This window comes from Macaca mulatta, chromosome X, assembly GCF_049350105.2.
Source record: "Macaca mulatta isolate MMU2019108-1 chromosome X, T2T-MMU8v2.0, whole genome shotgun sequence".
Taxonomy (NCBI): domain Eukaryota; kingdom Metazoa; phylum Chordata; class Mammalia; order Primates; family Cercopithecidae; genus Macaca; species Macaca mulatta.
Window position 1 is genome coordinate 84,486,911 of NC_133426.1, and position 20,069 is coordinate 84,506,979.

General features: G+C 41.0%; 1 long non-coding RNA gene across 1 annotated transcript; it reads right to left on the reverse strand.

Moving 5' to 3' along the window:
- Positions 1 to 1,977: 1,977 nt before the first annotated feature.
- Positions 1,978 to 15,059, reverse strand: LOC144338776 (uncharacterized). The gene is made up of 2 exons (XR_013413156.1): positions 14,905 to 15,059; positions 1,978 to 3,684 (listed from the first exon to the last, which is right to left on the reverse strand). It is a non-coding gene; the product is annotated as an uncharacterized LOC144338776 (long non-coding RNA).
- Between the last annotated feature and the right edge of the window lie 5,010 nt (positions 15,060 to 20,069).

Consider the following 20,069-nt stretch of genomic DNA (forward strand, 5'->3'; position numbering starts at 1 on the left):
ACGTTTCCCTCTACTCACTGCTTAAAATGTGTGCCAGAGATTCTGGTACATTGTGTCTTCATTCCCATTGGTTTCAAATGACATCTTTATTTCTGACTTCATTTCATTATTTACACAGTAGTCATTCAGGAGCAGGCTGTTCAGTTTCCATGTAGTTGTGCAGTTTTGATTGAGTTTCTTCGTCCTGAGTTCCAGTTTGATTGCACGGTGGTCTGACAGACTGTTCATTATGATTTTCATTCTTATGCATTTGCTGAGGAGTATTTTACTTCCAATTATGTGCTCAATTTTAGAATAAGTGTGATGAGGTGCTGAGAAGAATGTATTTTCTGTTGATTTGAGGGGGAGAGTTCTGTAGATGTCTATTAGGTCTGCTTGGTCCAGAGGTGAGTTCAAGTCCTGAACATCCTTGTTAATGTTTTGTCTCATTGATCAGTCTAATATTGACAGTGGGGTGTTAAAGTCTCCCACTATTATCATGTGGGAGTGTAAGTCTCTTTTTAGGTCTCTGAGAACTTGCTTTATGAATCTGGGTGCTCCTGTATTGGGTGCATATATATTTAGGATAGTTAGCTCTTCTTGCTGCATTGATCCCTTTATCATTATATAATGCCCTTCTTTGTCTCTGTTGATCTTTGTTGGTTTAAAGTCTGTTTTATCAGATATTAGGATTGCAGCTCCTGCTTTTTTTTTCTGCTTTCCATTTGCTTTGTAATTATTCCTCCATCCCTTTATTTTGAGCCTATGTGTGTCTTTGCATGTGAGATGGGTCTCCTGAATACAGCACACTGATGGCTCTTGGCTCTTTATCCAATTTGCCAGTCTGTGTCTTTTAATTGGGTCATTGACCCATTTACATTTAAAGCTAATATTGTTATGTGTGAATTTGATCCTGTCATTATGATGCTAGCTGGTTGCTTTGCCCATTAGTTGATGCAGTTTCTTCACAATATCAATGTTTTTTACAATTTGGTATGTTTTTGAAGGGCCTGGTACCAGTTGTTCCTTTCCATCTTTAGTGCTTCCTTCAGGAGCTCTTGTAAGGCAGGCCTGGTGGTGACAAAATCTCTCAGCATTTGCTTGTCTGTAAAGGATTTTATTTCTCCTTTGCTTATGAAGCTTAGTTTGGCTGGATATGAAATTCTGGGTTGAAAATTCTTTTCTTTAAGAATGTTGAATATTGGACCCAGTCTCTTCTGGGTTGTAGGGTTTCTGCAGAGAGATTCGCTGTTAGTCTGATGGTCTTCCCCTTGTTGGTCCCTGACCTTTCTCTCTTGCTGCTCTTAGCATTTTTTTCATTCATTTCAACCTTGGTGATTCTGATGATTATGTTTCTTGGGGTTGCTCTTCTCAAGGAGTATCTTTGTGGTATTTGTTGGGGTCCGTGTGTTTCCTAAACAAAGGAATGAACACACAAGACAACACAGGACAAGACATACATGGCGGCCGCCCCAAACGGCACACTCTGCTTTATTTTATCCAGCCGTTTGTGGAATGTTGCCAAGTCATGGGACATGTGTTGCTTCTCTGACCTTTCCTTGACTCGCAAGATCAGTAAACATTGACCAGTTCCCAGAGCCCACTGTTTACAGCTGGCTCCTTTATCCTTCTTGTTTGCAGAGAAGGAATGTCCTGCTTTGTTTGCAAGAGCAGGGCTTATCGGGAACATCTCGTTGCGAGCACACAGTCCTCTACATCTCCCCCTTCTTTATTTACAGGTTTGAATTTTTTTTTTTTTAAACCATCATTACATGTTGGGCTCGCTGGGATTTGGTGTTTGCCCTTTGGCATCATTTCCAGCAGACTGTGAAAATGACAAAGGCAAAAACAACAATCAATACATTACTAGAAACAGAAGTCAGTAAAGTTTTTACAGGACTCATAGGGTTTAAAGATTTTAAGCTTTGTGCAATACCAGTCATTAAATCTGCACCAGTTAGCAATGGTAACTGATTACAAAACGTTTCAGAAATATTGTGTGTTAGTTCTTGTATTTCCAGGAAAAGATTGTCATGGCCAGTTAAAAGCCTTTTTATCTCTGTCCAATTATGTACAGTGCTGTTAAAAGGAACAGGGGTAATACAAAATTGAGTAGTATTCCAGTCACATTTTAACAAGGTTCGAGTATTTAACACTGTCAGCTGATCCCCATCTAAGAAACCACTTGTTCTGAGTTATCTACTCATTTAGTCAAATGAGCATCGATGTTTCGTTGTTGTTGCCACAACAAGTGAGATTGTTCATGCTATTGTTGCACGAACTTTGCATTTTGGATACTCTGATGTAACGCCAGTCCAGCAACAGCAGTGGTGGAAGCAATGGCCACAAGTCCCACTACTGTTGTTATGACGATCCCAACCGCTCTCTGGCTGCGGTGGACAAGAACTTGCATTACTTTGTAAATTTGAGTAACCCCAGTAGATTCACTCCAGGTGCGTGTCAAGTTCACAGGTAACCAGGTTTCTTTTTCAGCTCTTAAAATATATATATTGGAGAGAGTTTCATTTCAATTATTATGCCACCAAGTAGTATTTATACAGTTTAAAAATGTACAATTGTCCGTACAGTTAACAACTCCTGTATTATTATCTCATTTAAAGATTCTCACTAACAACAAGTAAGGTTTTTTAACACAAGTAATGATATATTTAGATCTGTTTTGATGTAAAGATATATGGAAAGGATTAGAAAGATTAGTGGTATTTAAGGACATGTTTCCTGTAAAAGTAGACATTGGTTTGCCAGCAGCTAGTAACTTTTATATATGACTTTGTATTTGTGAAGTGTTGGCCAAATGTGGCATGGGGGCGACAAGCCACCATCATGCCAAATAATAGTTTGGTTACCATCAGCATAAATGTTGTGATTATTTTTATGCCATTGTAGGCTAAAGTGGCTAAACTTAGTCTGAAAATCTCCATGTACACTCCAGTCAGTGACAAAGTATCTATAATTTCTACCTTTTACCTCTAATAATAATTGTGGTCTACTTCTTTTACATCTAGTCCACTTTAATTGGGAAACACCTCCGGACATGTCAGGAGTAGGACATAAGGATAATGTAGTAGGCAAGGTTTTGTTAAGTAGAGCAGTATGATTATATTTAAAACTCTGAGTAACAACAATCATAGTAAAGGCAGCAATGTGACTATGATTTTAGCGCATAGCCCAAGCCTCATGAGAAGGATGTAAACAATGTGGACTGTTCCCAAGACATATAGGTAACCCTTTCACCCCAAATTGATATGAACTGTTTACTGTACCCGTGTCTAACTCAGGATCCTGATTTAAAAAAGGTGATGGCATCCAAGTAGTATTATTAGTAAATACTAAAACTTCTTTGTCTCCCTAGGCCACACCTTGATATAAGGGTGGAAAGGGAATATAAGTCCAATATGTGAATTCTCCAGCTGTTATTTGGCAACTCACTACAGCTAGTATGGCTAGAAATAAGGTCAGTGAGGTTTTGGGCTGTCCAGCTTGTTGAACAACTCCTTCAGCTTCTTGAGTAAGTTTTTTCAGCTCACCCCATGTCGGGGGTTCCACTCGACGAGTTTCGTAGGTGAAGGTTTTCTGAGTACTCAGATTTAGTTTTTGAAATGCCGCCAGGAAGTCTTCCGGCCGGCTCCTCTTCGCCATGGCACTGCTTTAACTGTCGGGATGGGAACCACTCATCTCCAGCACCTGTACGAACAAGAGCATAACCTCGACCCCATTGTAAAACTTTTCCTTTTAAATATTGACCTTGTAATGAAGGATAGTACATCCACAAATTGTTAGCTTGTGGCTTTTCTAATGGTTGTTGAAAATGTTTTATTGCTGAGATTGCTGTAATTGGCGCCAATAGTTAAGAAAATTTAAAGTAAAAAGAGCTTTCAGAATTTGATGTTTTGGGGAATCTCATCCATTTCCCCCTGTTTGTTTTAAAAGTTACAATTTTAAGGTAGTATTAGCTTTTTAAATAATTGTTTGACCTTGACTGTTAAATGGAATACTAGTGGAATGACGAATGTGGTATGAAGAGAGGAAGGCAGCCAATTTATGAGAGTAATAAGTAGAAGCATTGTCAGTTTTTAATTTAGTAGGAACTTCTATAACTGTAAAGGAAGTAAGTAAATGAGTAATAACAGAATTAGCTTTTATAGAGGGTAATGGTGTAGCCCATTGGAAGTGTGACTAAGTATGAATTGTATGATGAACATATTTTAAACGACCAAAAGAAGAAATATAAGTTATATTTATTTGTTAAATATGATTTTATTGAGTGTTTTGGGGATTTATACCTGGACTTAAAAAGGGTGCAATAATAGGAGCACAAGATGGACAGGTTTTGACAATAGTTTGGGCTCGATGGCGTGTTATAGAAAATCGCCCTTATAATTTTAAACTGTTAGTATGATGTAATTGATGTTTATCTTGAGTCTGTTGGACATTGTCAATAAGTAAAGAATTAATTTGGCTATTACCAAAAGTTAAAGGTCCTGGTAAAGCTGAATGTGAACGAATATGAGTGATAAAAAGGGGGGTTGTACGGGAAGTAAGAGTCAAGAACAATAAGGAAAATAGTTTTTGTAAAGGGGTTTTTGGGAGTAATGGTAAAGAAGTTTGAGAAATATACTTAGTCACATATACAGTATATTGGAAATTACTAACTATATTATAAGGGGTTTGAGGCCAATTTTGTAGTACCATAAGAATGGCAAAAAGTTTTTTCTGTTGTACAGATTTAAATGGATAGTGAGAAATTTTTGAATTATTTGATGTCCAGTGTGTAGTTTTTTTTATTGTTAGAAGTATTAGTAAAAAAGGTGGGACCTTTAACTGGAGTATAAGAAATAGGATTATAGGACAGGAAAGAATATTGTTGTAGAAAAGTAAATAATCTACGATTGGGATAGTGTTGAGAAAAGGAACCAGTATACTTAGTGTAAGTCACTTGTTATCTTTTACGAGTTTTTAATAGAGATTTAATGTATTGATTAGATAATTGGGTAATAATTTTTATAGGGTTAGTTCCAAGTAATTTATGAGTTTTATGTTGTCCTTTAATAATTAATTTAGTCAATTTATTAATATAAGGGTAAATTTTTTAAATGGCTTTATTAGTTAAAAATAGCCACTTTAGAATGTTATTATTTTGATGTAAGATGACTGTTGGTGAATGAGGAGTATGAAAAAGACATAAAGAGAGTGGAAGATTGGGTATAATATAATTAAGGTGAGTTTTACTAATTTTATTTTTCACAAAAGACAATTTTTTTTTGTAGTAAGGAATAATTGTCGAGAACTGTTTAAATTTGAATTTTTTAAGGTAGTAAACAAATGTTGTAATTTATAAATAGGAATACTTAATATGGGACGAAGCCAATTAATATTTTTCAACAATTTTTGAAAATTATTAAGGGTCACAAGTTGATCTTTTTTAATTTGAACCTTTTGTGGGCGGATTTGTTTTTTAGTCAATAGATACCCCAAATATTGAATGGGCAACTGAGTTTGTATTTTTTTAGGAGATATTTGTAAATTATAATGAATTAACTGTTGTTGTAAAAACTTAAAAACTTGATTTTGGAGGGTTACATTGGGGTAGCCAATAAAATATTATTTATAGAATGATAAATTAACACAGTTGGAAACTGATTTTTTACAGGATTTAAAGTCCTATGTACGAATTTTTGACATAAAGTAGGGTTATTAAGCATACCCCGGGGAAGAACCTTTTACGGATATTTTTGAATGGTTTGTCCATTATTATATTTAGGAATAGTAAAGGCAAACTTTTTACAATCTTGAGGTTGTAATGGAATAGAGAAAAAACAATTTTTGAGATCTATGACCATTAATTTTTAACTTTGTGGGATAAGGACAGGATTAGGAAGACCAGGCTGTAAACTTCCCCTAGGTTGAATGTAAACATTTATAGTTTTAAGATTAGTTAATAAACGCCATTTTTTACTTTTTTTTTTACTTTTTTTTTTTTTTAACATGACAAAGACAGGGGAATTCCATGTAGAAGTACTTGGCTTTATATGCCCCTCGGCCAATTGTTTTTTGACTAACTCTTTTAAACCCCAAGTTTTTCTTTAGATAATGGCCACTGTTCCACCCAAACAGGAGTGGTAGTTTTCCACTTTAATTATAAAGGTTGAGGCTGGTGAACAGTGGCTATGAGTTTAAAGGATTGTAGCCCATTTTGAACATCATATTTTTGGCAGCTGAAGAAATATGAGGAATGTTTAAAAAAGCACCAAATTGTTGTAAAAGATTTTGTCTCCAAAGATTAATATTGATAGGAACAATATAAAAAAACATTTGACCTTGCTGACCTTTAGGACCAACACAGGTTAAAGGTTTTACGCTTTGATAAACCACAGAAGTAGTACCCAAGCCAGTGAGTGTAACTGAAACTTGTTTTTTTTTGTTTTTTGTTTTGTTTTGTTTTTTATTGTATAGGCCACTGATTTAAACAAATGATAGACACATTTGCCCCCGTGTCAATTAACCCTTTAAAAACTATTTTATTAATGTGTAATGAACATAAGGGCTTTTGATGAGAAACTAAAGTTTCCCCCAAAACAGGTTTTTTTGTGCTACCGAACCCTCCCTGTCGAGATATCTCCCTAGATAGGAACGGGAAAAAAGGCAATAAAAGTAATTGTGCAATACGCTCCCCTGCCTCTAGGCGTATAAATTGTGAGACTTGTACCATAATAAGAATTTTATTAGTAACATCAGGATCAATGATTTTTGGAATCACCATTAACCCCCCGTATAGCACTGTTGTTTTGACCTAACAAAAGTCCTACATGTCCTTTTGGCAAAGGGCCACACACTCCAATAGCTAATTTATATACTCCTCTATTAGGAGACAAGGTATAAGGCTGAGTAATAGTTAAGTCAGTAGTGGCACTCTGCTTAGTTGCCGCATAAAGCTGGGAAACTGGGGTAAGGGGTGGTATCCTTCAGGAGGGCTCGAATTTATTTCTTGATGTTATAGGCCATTGCTTACCGGGTATTGTAGTAGGCTTGTATTATAATTGTTGGGGCCCCAAGCCTGTGGGCCCCAGCTCCCATTTCCCGGGAGAGGAGACAGTAAATTTTTACTTTTATTAATTTTGGAACGACATTCATTTGTTCAATGTCAACCTTGGCCACAACGTTTGCACACCTCTGAAGGCAGCTTTCTGCCTTGAGGGATAAAAGTGTTCAATTTTTTACGACATTTTTTCTTGAATTGTCTAAGTTTACCACATTGAAAGCAAACACCTTGTTTGTTATTTTTTTTTAAGGCTTTAGATAGGGCTCCAGCAAATAATTGAGCATTATAAATAGCCCCTCCAACACCAGCACAAGTTTTAATATATTTATCTAAATTGGCCCCACTGGCCTTTAATGGTCTCAACAATTTTTGACAGTCAGCATTAGCATTTTTAAAAGACAATGTTTGTAACAAAATTTTTGAAGGAGGGCCAACACTCACAGTTTTTAAGACAGCATCTTGAAGATGGGCTACAAAATTTGGATATGGTTTATTTGTGCCCTGTAAAATCTTCACAAAGGAGAGGGAAGATTTTCCTGCTATTTTTACCTTATTTTAGGCCCTTAAAAACAAAGTCTTGATTTGAGTAAGGGCGACATCATCTAGACCAGCCTGAGCATTAAGAGTAGCATATTGGCCCGTGCCTGTGAGTTGTTCCTCAGTGGGTCCTGGGGAATCACATGTAGTATTTTTTCTAGCCTGTACATGCGCCCTGTCCATCCACCAGCTGTGTAATTGTAACCACTGAGAAAGATCAAGAACAGCCTTTCCCAAAGTCTCCCAGTCTATAGGAATCATCAAATTTTCTGATGAAAAAGCATCAAGAAGACCAAGGATAAAAGGAGATTGAGGTCCATAGTTAGAAATGGCAGCTTTTATTTCTTTTTTTTTTTTTAATTTATTTATTATTATTGTACTTTAAGTTGTAGGGTACATGTGCATAACGTGCAGGTTTGTTACATATGTACACTTGTGCCATGTTGGTGTGCTGCACCCATCAACTCATCATTTACATCAGGCATAACTCCCAATGCAATCCCTCCTCCCTCCCCCCTCCCCATGATAGGCCCCTGTGTGTGATGTTCCCCTTCCTGAGTCCAAGTGATCTCATTGTTCAGTTCCCACCTATGAGTGAGAACACGCGGTGTTTGGTTTTCTGTTCTTGTGATAGTTTGCTAAGAATGATGGTTTCCAGCTGCATCCATGTCCCTACAAAGGACGCAAACTCATCATTTTTGATGGCTGCATAGTATTCCATGGTGTATATGTGCCACATTTTCTTAATCCAATCTGTCACTGATGGACATTTGGGTTGATTCCAAGTCTTTGCTATTGTGAATAGTGCCGCAATAAACATACGTGTGCATGTGTCTTTATAGCAGCATAATTTATAATCCTTTGGGTATATACCCAGTAATGGGATGGCTGGGTCATATGGTACATCTAGTTCTAGATCCTTGAGGAATCGCCATACTGTTTTCCATAATGGTTGAACTAGTTTACAATCCCACCAACAGTGTAAAAGTGTTCCTATTTGTCCACATCCTCTCCAGCACCTGTTGTTTCCTGACTTTTTAATGATTGCCATTCTAACTGGTGTGAGATGGTATCTCATTGTGGTTTTGATTTGCATTTCTCTGATGGCCAGTGATGATGAGCATTTTTTCATGTGTCTGTTGGCTGTATGAATATCTTCTTTTGAGAAATGTCTGTTCATATCCTTTGCCCACTTTTTTATGGGGTTGTTTGTTTTTTTCTTGTAAATTTGTTTGAGTTCTTTGTAGGTTCTGGATATTAGCCCTTTGTCAGATGAGTAGATTGCAAAAATTTTCTCCCATTCTGTAGGTTGCCTGTTCACTCTGATGGTAGTTTCTTTTGCTGTGCAGAAGCTCTTTAGTTTAATGAGATCCCATTTGCAATTTTGGCTTTTGCTGCCGTTGCTTCTGGTGTTTTAGACATGAAGTCCTTGCCCATGCCTATGTCCTGATTGGTATTACCTAGGTTTTCCTCTAGGGTTTTTATGGTATTAGGTCTAACATTTAAGTCTCTATTCCATCTTGAATTAGTTTTCATATAAGGAGTAAGGAAAGGATCCAGTTTCAGCTTTCTACTTATGGCTAGCCAATTTTCCCAGCACCATTTATTAAATAGGAAATCCTTTCCCCATTTCTTGTTTCTCTCAGGTTTGTCAAAGATCAGATGGCTGTAGATGTGTGGTATTATTTCTGAGGACTCTGTTCTGTTCCATTGGTCTATATCTCTGTTTTGGTACCAGTACCATGCTGTTTTGGTTACTGTAGTGTTGTAGTATAGTTTGAAGTCAGGTAGCGTGATGCCTCCAGCTTTGTTCTTTTGACTTAGGATTGTCTTGGAGATGCGGGCTCTTTTTTGGTTCCATATGAACTTTAAAGCAGTTTTTTCCAGTTCTATGAAGAAACTCATTGGTAGCTTGATGGGGATGGCATTGAATCTATAAATTACCTTGGGCAGTATGGCCATTTTCACGATATTGATTCTTCCTATCCATGAGCATGGTATGTTCTTCCATTTGTTTGTGTCCTCTTTTATTTCACTGAGCAGTGGTTTGTAGTTCTCCTTGAAGAGGTCCTTTACATCCCTTGTAAGTTGGATTCCTAGGTATTTTATTCTCTTGGAAGCAATTGTGAATGGAAGTTCATTCCTGATTTGGCTCTCTGTTTGTCTGTTACTGGTGTATAAGAATGCTTGTGATTTTTGCACATTAATTTTGTATCCTGAGACTTTGCTGAAGTTGCTTATCAGCTTAAGGAGATTTTGGGCTGAGACAATGGGGTTTTCTAAATATACAATCATGTCATCTGCAAACAGGGACAGTTTGACTTCTTCTTTTCCTAACTGAACACCCTTGATTTCTTTCTCTTGCCTAATTGCCCTAGCCAGAACTTCCAACACTATGTTGAATAGGAGTGGTGAGAGAGGGCATCCCTGTCTTGTGCCAGTTTTCAAAGGGAATTTTTCCAATTTTTGCCCATTCAGTATGATATTGGCTGTGGGTTTGTCATAAATAGCTGTTATTATTTTGAGGTACGTTCCATCAATACCGAATTTATTGAGCGTTTTTAGCATGAAGGGCTGTTGAATTTTGTCAAAAGCCTTTTCTGCATCAATTGAGACAATCATGTGGTTCTTGTCTTTGGTTCTGTTTATATGCTGGATTATGTTTATTGATTTGCGAATGTTGAACCAGCCTTGCATCCCAGGGATGAAGCCCACTTGATCATGGTGGATAAGCTTTTTGATGTATTGCTGAATCCGGTTTGCCAGTATTTTATTGAGGATTTTTGCATCGATGTTCATCAGGGATATTGGTCTAAAATTCTCTTTTTTTGTTGTGTCTCTGCCAGGCTTTGGTATCAGGATGATGTTGGCCTCATAAAATGAGTTAGGGAGGATTCCCTCTTTTTCTATTGATTGGAATAGTTTCAGAAGGAATGGTACCAACTCCTCCTTGTACCTCTGGTAGAATTCAGCTGTGAATCCATCTGGTCCTGGACTTTTTTTGGTTGGTAGGCTCTTAATTATTGCCTCAATTTCAGAGCCTGCTATTGGTCTATTCAGGGATTCAACTTCTTCCTGGTTTAGTCTTGGAAGAGTGTAAGTGTCCAGGAAATTATCCATTTCTTCTAGATTTTCTAGTTTATTTGTGTAGAGGTGTTTATAGTATTCTCTGATGGTAGTTTGTATTTCTGTGGGGTCGGTGGTGATATCCCTTTTATCATTTTTAATTGCATCGATTTGATTCTTCTCTCTTTTCTTCTTTATTAGTCTGGCTAGTGGTCTGTCAATTTTGTTGATCTTTTCAAAAAACCAACACCTGGATTCATTGATTTTTTGGAGGGTTTTTTTGTGTCTCTATCTCCTTCAGTTCTGCTCTGATCTTAGTTATTTCTTGCCTTCTGCTAGCTTTTGAATGCGTTTGCTCTTGCTTCTCTAGTTCTTTTAATTGCGATGTTAGAGTGTCAATTTTAGATCTTTCCTGGTTTCTCTTGTGGGCATTTAGTGCTCTAAATTTCCCTCTACACACTGCTTTAAATGTGTCCCAGAGATTCTGGTATGTTGTATCTTTGTTCTCATTGGTTTCAAAGAACATCTTTATTTCTGCCTTCATTTCGTTATGTACCCAGTAGTCATTCAGGAGCAGGTTGTTCAGTTTCCATGTAGTTGAGCGGTTTTGATTGAGTTTCTTAGTCCTGAGTTCTAGTTTGATTGCACTGTGGTCTGAGAGACAGTTTGTTATAATTTCTGTTCTTGTACATTTGCTGAGGAGTGCTTTACTTCCAATTACGTGGTCGATTTTGGAGCAAGTACGATGTGGTGCTGAGAAGAATGTATATTCTGTTGATTTGGGGTGGAGAGTTCTATAGATGTCTATTAGGTCTGCTTGCTGCAGAGATGAGTTCAATTCCTGGATATCCTTGTTAACTTTCTGTCTCATTGATCTGTCTAATGTTGACAGTGGAGTGTTGAAGTCTCCCATTATTATTGTATGGGAGTCTAAGTCTCTTTGTAAGTCTCTAAGGACTTGCTTTATGAATCTGGGTGCTCCTGTATTGGGTGCATATATATTTAGGATAGTTAGCTCTTCCTGTTGAATTGATCCCTTTACCATTATGTAATGGCCTTCTTTGTCTCTTTTGATCTTTGATGGTTTAAAGTCTGTTTTATCAGAGACTAGTATTGCAACCCCTGCTTTTTTTTTTTTGTTCTCCATTTGCTTGGTAGATCTTCCTCCATCCCTTTATTTTGAGCCTATGTATGTCTCTGCGTGTGAGATGGGTCTCCTGAATACAGCAGACTGATGGGTCTTGACTCTTTATCCAGTTTGCCAGTCTGTGTCTTTTATTGGAGCATTTAGTCCATTTACATTTAAGGTTAAGATTGTTATGTGTGAACTTGATCCTGCCATTATGATATTAACTGGTTATTTTGCTCCCTAGTTGATGCAGTTTCTTCCTAGCCTCGAAGGTCTTTACATTTTGGCATGTTTTTGCAATGGCTGGTACCGGTTGTTCCTTTCCATGTTTAGTGCTTCCTTCAGGGTCTCTTGTAAGGCAGGCCTAGTGGTGACAAAATCTCTAAGCATTTGCTTATCTGTAAAGGATTTTATTTCTCCTTCACTTATGAAACTTAGTTTGGCTGGATATGAAATTCTGGGTTGAAAATTCTTTTCTTTAAGAATGTTGAATATTGGCCCCCACTCTCTTCTGGCTTGGAGAGTTTCTGCTGAGAGATCTGCTGTTAGTCTGATGGGCTTCCCTTTGTGGGTAACCCGACCTTTCTCTCTGGCTGCCCTTAAGATTTTTTCCTTCATTTCAACTTTGGTGAATCTGGCAATTATGTGTCTTGGAGTTGCTCTTCTCGAGGAGTATCTTTGTGGCGTTCTCTGTATTTCCTGGATTTGAATGTTGGCCTGCCCTACTAGGTTGGGGAAGTTCTCCTGGATGATATCCTGAAGAGTGTTTTCCAACTTGGTTCCATTTTCCCCCTCACTTTCAGGCACCCCAATCAGATGTAGATTTGGTCTTTTTACATAATCCCATACTTCTTGCAGGCTTTGTTCATTTCTTTTTCTTCTTTTTTCTTTGGTTTCTCTTCTTGCTTCATTTCATTCATTTGATCCTCAATCGCAGATACTCTTTCTTCCAGTTGATTGAGTCGGTTACTGAAGCTTGTGCATTTGTCACGTATTTCTCGTGTCATGGTTTTCATCTCTTTCATTTCGTTTATGACCTTCTCTGCATTAATTACTCTAGCCAACAATTCTTCCACTTTTTTTTCAAGATTTTTAGTTTCTTTGCGCTGGGTACGTAATTCCTCCTTTAGCTCTGAGAAATTTGATGGACTGAAGCCTTCTTCTCTCATCTCGTCAAAGTCATTCTCCGTTCAGCTTTGATCCGTTGGTGGTGATGAGCTGCGTTCCTTTGCCGGGGGAGATGCGCTCTTATTTTTTGAATTTCCAGCTTTTCTGCCCTGCTTTTTCCCCATCTTTGTCGTTTTATCTGCCTCTGGTCTTTGATGATGGTGATGTACTGATGGGGTTTTGGTGTAGGTGTCCTTCCTGTTTGATAGTTTTCCTTCTAACAGTCAGGACCCTCAGCTGTAGGTCTGTTGGAGATTGCTTGAGGTCCACTCCAGACCCTGTTTGCCTGGGTATCAGCAGCAGAGGCTGCAGAAGATAGAATATTTCTGAACAGCGAGTGTACCTGTCTGATTCTTGCTTTGGAAGCTTCCTCTCAGGGGTGTACTCCACCCTGTGAGGTGTGGGGTGTCAGACTGCCCCTAGTGGGGGATGTCTCCCAGTTAGGCTACTCAGGGGTCAGGGACCCACTTGAGCAGGGAGTCTGTCCCTTCTCAGATCTCAACCTCCGTGTTGGGAGATCCACTGCTCTCTTCAAAGCTGTCAGACAGAGTCGTTTGCGTCTGAAGAGGTTTCGGCTGTGTTTGTTATTGTCCTGTCCCCAGAGGTGGAGTCTACAGAGACAGGCAGGTTTCCTTGAGCTGCTGTGAGCTCCACCCAGTTTTAGCTTCCCAGCAGCTTTGTTTACCTACTTAAGCCTCAGCTATGGCGGGCGCCCCTCCCCCAGCCTCGCTGCTGCCTTGCCGGTAGATCACAGACTGCTGTGCTAGCAATGAGGGAGGCTCCGTGGGTGTGGGACCCTCCCGGCCAGGTGTGGGATATGATCTCCTGGTGTGCCTGTTTGCTTAAAGCGCAGTATTGGGTTGGGAGTTACCCGATTTTCCAGGTGTTGTGTGTCTCAGTTCCCCTGGCTAGGAAAAGGGATTCCCTTCCCCCTTGCGCTTCCCAGGTGAGGCAATGCCTCGCCCTGCTTCAGCTCTCGCTGGTCGGGCTGCAGCAGCTGACCAGCACCGATCGTCCGGCACTCCCCAGTGAGATGAACCCAGTACCTCAGTTGAAAATGCAGAAATCACGGGTCTTCTGTGTCGCTCGCGCTGGGAGTTGGAGACTGGAGCTGTTCCTATTCGGCCATCTTGCTCTGCCCTCGCTTATATTTCTTTTAAAAATTTAAATTGTAAGGCAGTAAATTGGACATCATTGCCACCATTTGGAAACTGAGCATTAGGAGCAAAAGGAGCACGAATAATTGGAAACAGATCCAGCTCCTCAAATTTTTTTATCTTTTTTTTTTTTTCCTCCCCCAATGGCAGGAAAGGCACTGAGAAAACTTTGCCAGACAAAGGTAAGGAAGCTGGGGGGTTGGAGGCACTGGAAAATCCCCTTCTAACAGGGCAGAAGGAAAAGAAACAGGGAAAGCTCGCAAAGCTGAATTAGAAGAATGTATCTGTAATATCTGTTGAAGCATTTCCATAAGACGCTGCATGTCAGAATTTCCCTTAGAAGAAGGAAGAGTTGGCTCTTCCTCTCTTCCCCCTTTTGCTACCCCCCATCCCCTGTTACCCTGGCATAAATGGGCTCCATTTTAGATTTATTTTTTCCCAAATCCTCAGATGACTTTCCTCCTGTGGCTACATCACCACACTCTGAATCAGTCTTAAGTAACTCTAATGCCTGAGTGACAGAGTTACACAAGGTCCACAAATTTAGAGGCATAGTATCCCCTAACTGGTGAGCTCTACGCAGAGCTTTTACTACCTGTAACCATTCTCTCTGATTCAGCTGTACTTTAATCTGATACTGAAACCAGTAACAATGTTGTTCAACATGGGCAAACAATCACTTCAACGTCTTTTCTTTCACTTCTACTCCTATAGACAGCAACAGTCCTTGAAGCAGCCATAAATATTGAGGCCAGAGAGGTGGAATTCCCCATAATTATCCCATGGGTCCCCCTTCTGTACTTACACACCCGGGGTGCTCCCCCTCCGGTTCCTTGCTCTCTTGGAGCCACGGACCCTGCTTGCTGCGCCAGTTGTTGGGGTCCGCGTGTTTCCTAAACAAAGGAATGAACACACAAGACAACGCAGGACAAGACATACATGGCGGCTGCCCCGAACGGCACACTCTGCTTTATTTTATCCAGCCGTTTGTGGAATGTTGCCAAGTCACGGGACATGTGTTGCTTCTCTGACCTTTCCTTGACTCGCAAGATCAGTAAACATTGACCAGTTCCCAGAGCCCACTGTTTACAGCTGGCTCCTTTATCCTTCTTGTTTGCAGAGAAGGAATGTCCTGCTTTGTTTGCAAGAGCAGGGCTTATCGGGAACATCTCGTTTGCGAGCACACAGTCCTCTACAGTATTCTCTGTATTTCCTGAATTTGAATGTTGTCCTGTCTTGCTAGGTTGGGGAAGTTCTCCTGAATAATATCCTCAAGAGTGTTTTCCAACTTGGTTCCATTCTCCTTGTCACTTTCAGGTACACCAATCAAATGTAGGTTTGGTCTTTTAACATAGTCCTATATTTCCTGGAGGCTTTTTTCTTTCATTTTAATTCTTTCTTCTCTAATCTTGTCTTTATGCTTTATTTCATTAAGTTGATCCTCAATCACTGATATCCTTTCTTCTGCTTGATTGATTTGGGTATTGAAACTTGTGTATGCTTCACGAAGTTCTTGTGCTGTGTTCTTCAGCTCCATCAGGTCATTTATGTTCTTCTCTAAGCTGGTTATTCTAGTTAGCAATTCATCTAATCTTTTTTTCAGGTTTTTAGCTTCCTTGCATTGGGTTAGAACATGCTCCTTTAGCTCGGAGGAGTTTCTTATTACCTGCCTTCTGAAGCCTACTTCTGTCAATTTGTCAAACTCATTCTCCCATCCAGTTTTATTCCCTTGCTGGCAAGGAGTTGTGATTCTTTGGAGAAGAGGTGTTCTGGATTTTGGAATTTTCAGCCTTTTTGTGCTGGTTTCTCCCCATCTTTGTGAATTTATGTACCTTTAGGCTTTGATGTTGGTGACCTTCGAATGGGATCTTTGAATGGTTGGTTAGTTTCTTTCTGTTCATTGGTTTTCCTTCTGACAGTCAGGCCCCTCTGCTGCTGGTCTGCTGGAGTTTGCTGGAGGTCCATTCCCCACCCTGTTTTCCTGGGTGTCACCAGTGGAGTTTGCAGAACAGCAAAGATTGCTGCCTCATATTTCCTCTGGAAGCTTCGTCCCAGAGGGGCACCTGTCAGATGCCAGCCAGAGCTCTCCTGTATGAGGTATGTGTCGGCCCCTACTGGGAGGTGTCTCCCAGTTAGGATACACGGTGTTCAGGTATCCACTTGAGGAGGCAGTCTGACTCTTAGCAGAGCTCAAACACTGCTGGGAGGTCCACTGCTGTCTTCAGAGCTGTCAGGCAGGGACGTTCAAGTCTGCTGAAGCTGTGCCCACGGCCGCCCATTTCCCCAGGTACTATGTCCCAGGGAGTTGGGGGTTTTGTTTATAAGTCCCTGACTGGCGCTGCTGCCTTATTTTCAGAGATGCCCTGCCCAGAGAAGGGAAATCTGGCAATCTGGCCACAGCAGCCTTGCTGAGTTGCAGTGGGCTCCGTCCCATTGGAACTTCCCAGTGGATTTGTTTACACTGTGAGTGTAAAACCACCTACTCAAGCCTCAGCAATGGTGGACGCCCCTCCCCCTACCAAGCTCCAGCGTCCCCGGTAGATCTCAGACTGCTGCTGTGCTGGCAGCAAAAATTTCAAGCCAGTGGATCTTAGTTTGCTGGGCTCCATGGGGGTGGAACTTGCCGAGCCAGACCACTTGGCTCCCTGGCTTCAGCACCGGTTTCCAGGGGAGTGAATGGTTCTGTCATGCTGACTTTCCAGGTGCCACTGGAGTACGGAAAAAATGAACTCCTGCAGCTAGTTTGGTGTCTGCCCAAATGGCCGCCCAGTTTTTTCTTTGAAACCCAGGGCCCTCCTGGGGTAGGCACCTGAGGGAATCTCCTGGTTTGCAGGTTGTGAAAACCCTGGGATAAGCGCAGAATCTGTGCCAGAGTTTCCCAGACTCAGTCCCTCATGGCTTCCCTTGGGTGGGGGAGAAAATTTCCTGAACCCTTGCACTTCCTGGGTGAGGTGATGCCCCACCCTGCTTCAGCTTGCCCTCCGTGGGCTGCACCAACTGTCCGACCAGCCCCAGTGAGATGAACCGGGTACCTCACTTGGAAATGCAGAAATCACCTGCCTTCTGGGATGATCTTCCTGGGAGCTGCACACCGGAGCTGTTCCTATTTGGCCATCTCGTCAGCCTCAAACGTAGGAAACACTTACTTTCTTTCTTTCTTTCTTTCTTTCTTTCTTTCTTTCTTTCTTTCTTTCTTTCTTTCTTTCTTTCTTTCTTTCTTTCTTCTTTCTTTCTTTCTTTCTTTCTTCTTTCTTTCTTTCTTTCTTTTTTCTTTCTTTCTTTCTTTCTTTCTTTCTTTCTTTCTTTCTTTCTTTCTTTCTTTCTTTCTTTCTTTCTTTCTTTCTTTCTTTCTTTCTTTCTTTCTTTCTTTCTTTCTTTCTTTCTTTCTTTCTTTCTTTCTTTCTTTCTTTTTTTTTCTGAGACAGAGTCATGCTCTGTTGCCCAGACTGGAGTGTAGTAGTGTGATCTCGGCTCCCTGCAAGCGATGCCTCCTGGGTTCACACCATTCTCCTGCCTCAGCCTACCGAGTAGCTGGGACTACAGGCGCCTGCCACCAAGCCCTGCTAATTTTTTTTTGTATTTTTAGTAGAGACGGGGTTTCACCGTGTTAGCCAGGATGGTCTCGATCTCCTGACCTCGTGATCTGCCTGTCTTGGCCTCCCAAAGTTCTAGGATTATAGGCGTGAGCCAACATGCCCGGCCAAGAGTAGAAAACACTCTACCTCATTCCCTAATGCCAGCATTACCTTGAAATTGTGGTGTGGAGGGATGGAGGGAGAAATATGAGCAAAAATTTAGAAGGGAGGTACTGTATATGTGCAGAGGTAATGTAAGCAGTTGAGTTTCACTGGAGTTTTAAAGTGTGAAGCAGAAGGTGAGAGATGAGGCTGGAGAGTTAGGCAGAGTCAGATCATGGAGACCTATATATGTAATGTTAAGAAGCTTAGCTCTTATCCACTATGAATTCTTGATGTTTAGCCTGAAACCTGTCACTATTACAATGCAGATATGACAATACATTGAATCAAAATTACTTCATATACAGAACAGTGTCTAGGAATAAGCTTAAATGAGATATAAATATTCAGGTATAAAAATAATTGCTTTCATATCTTTGTAATGTTGGCATCAAGGGAGGACACTAGGGGGCAGAGCAAGTTGGCCGAATAGGAACAGCTCCAGTCTCCAGCTCCCAGCGCGAGCGACACAGAAGACGGGTGATTCCTGCATTTTCAACTGAGGTACTGGGTTCATCTCACTAGGGAGTGCCAGACAGTCGGTGCTGGTCAGCTGTTGCAGCCCGACCAGCAAGAGCTGAAGCAGGGCGAGGCATCACCTCACCTGGGAAGTGCTAGGGGGAAGGGAATCCCTTTTCCTAGCCAGGGGAACTGAGACACACAACACCTGGAAAATCGGGTAACTCCCACCCCAATACTGCGCTTTAAGCAAACAGGCACACCAGGAGATTATATCCCACACCTGGCCAGGAGGGTCCCACGTCCACGGAGCCTTCCTCATTGCTAGCACAGCAGTCTGTGATCTAACTGCAAGGCAGCAGCGAGGCTGGGGGAGGGGCGCCCGCCATTGCTGAGGCTTAATTAGGGAAACAAAGCCCTGGGAAGATAGAACTGGGTGGAGCTCACAGCAGCTCAAGGAGGCCTGCCAGTCTCTGTAGACTCCACCTCTGGGAACAGGGCACAGCTAAACATCAACAACAACAACAACAAAGCAGCTGAAACCTCTGTAGACGCAAACGACCCTGTCTGACAGCTTTGAAGAGAGCAGTGGATCTCCCAACATGGAGGCTGAGATCTGAGAACGGACAGACTGCCTGCTCAAGTGGGTCCCAGACCCCTGAGTTGCCAAACTGGGAGATAACCTTCACTAGGGGCAGACCGACACCCCATACCTTTCTGAAAGGAAGCTTCCAAAGCAAGAATCACACAGGTATACTTGCTGTTCAGCAGTATTCTATCTTCTGCAGCCTCTGCTGCTGACACCCAGGCAAACAGGGTCTGGAGTGGACCTCAAGCAATCTCCAACAGATCTACAGCTGAGGGTCCTGATGGTTAGAAGGAAAACTATCAAACAGGAAGGACACCCACACCAAAACCCCATCAGTACGTCACCATCATCAAATACCAGAGGCAGATAAAACCACAAAGATGGAGAAAAAGCAGGGCAGAAAAACTGGAAATTTAAAAAATAAGAGCACATCTCCCACTCCAAAGGAACACAGCTTATCGCCACCAACGGATGAAAGCTGGACAGAGAACGACTTTGATGAGATGAGAGAAGAAGGCTTCAGTCCTTCAGACTTCTCAGAGCTAAAGGAGGAATTATGTCCCCAGCGCAAAGAAACTAAAAGTCTTGAAAAAAGAGTGGAAGAATTGATAACTAGAATAATTAATGCAGAGAAGGCCATAAACGAACTGACAGAGATGAAAACCATGACACGAGAAATACGTGACAAATGCACAAGCTTCAGTAACTGACCCGATCAACTGGAAGAAAGAGTATCAGCGATTGAGGATCAAATGAATGAAATGAAGTGAAAAGAGAAATCTAAAGAAAAAAGAAGAAAAAGAAATGAACAAAGCCTGCAAGAAGTATGGGATTATGTAAAAAGACCAAATCTACGTCTGATTGGGGTGCCTGAAAGTGAGGGGGAAAATGGAACCAAGTTGGAAAACACTCTTCAGGATATCATCCAGGAGAACTTCCCCAACCTAGTAGGGCAGGCCAACATTCAAATCCAGGAAATACAGAGAACGCCACAAAGATACTCTTCTAGAAGAGCAACTCCAAGACACATAATTGCCAGATTCACCAAAGTTGAAATGAAGGAAAAAATCTTAAGGGCAGCCAGAGAGAAAGGTCGGGTTACCCACAAAGGGAAGCCCATCAGACTAACAGCAGATCTCTCAGCAGAAACTCTCCAAGCCAGAAGAGAGTGGGGGCCAGTATTCAACAT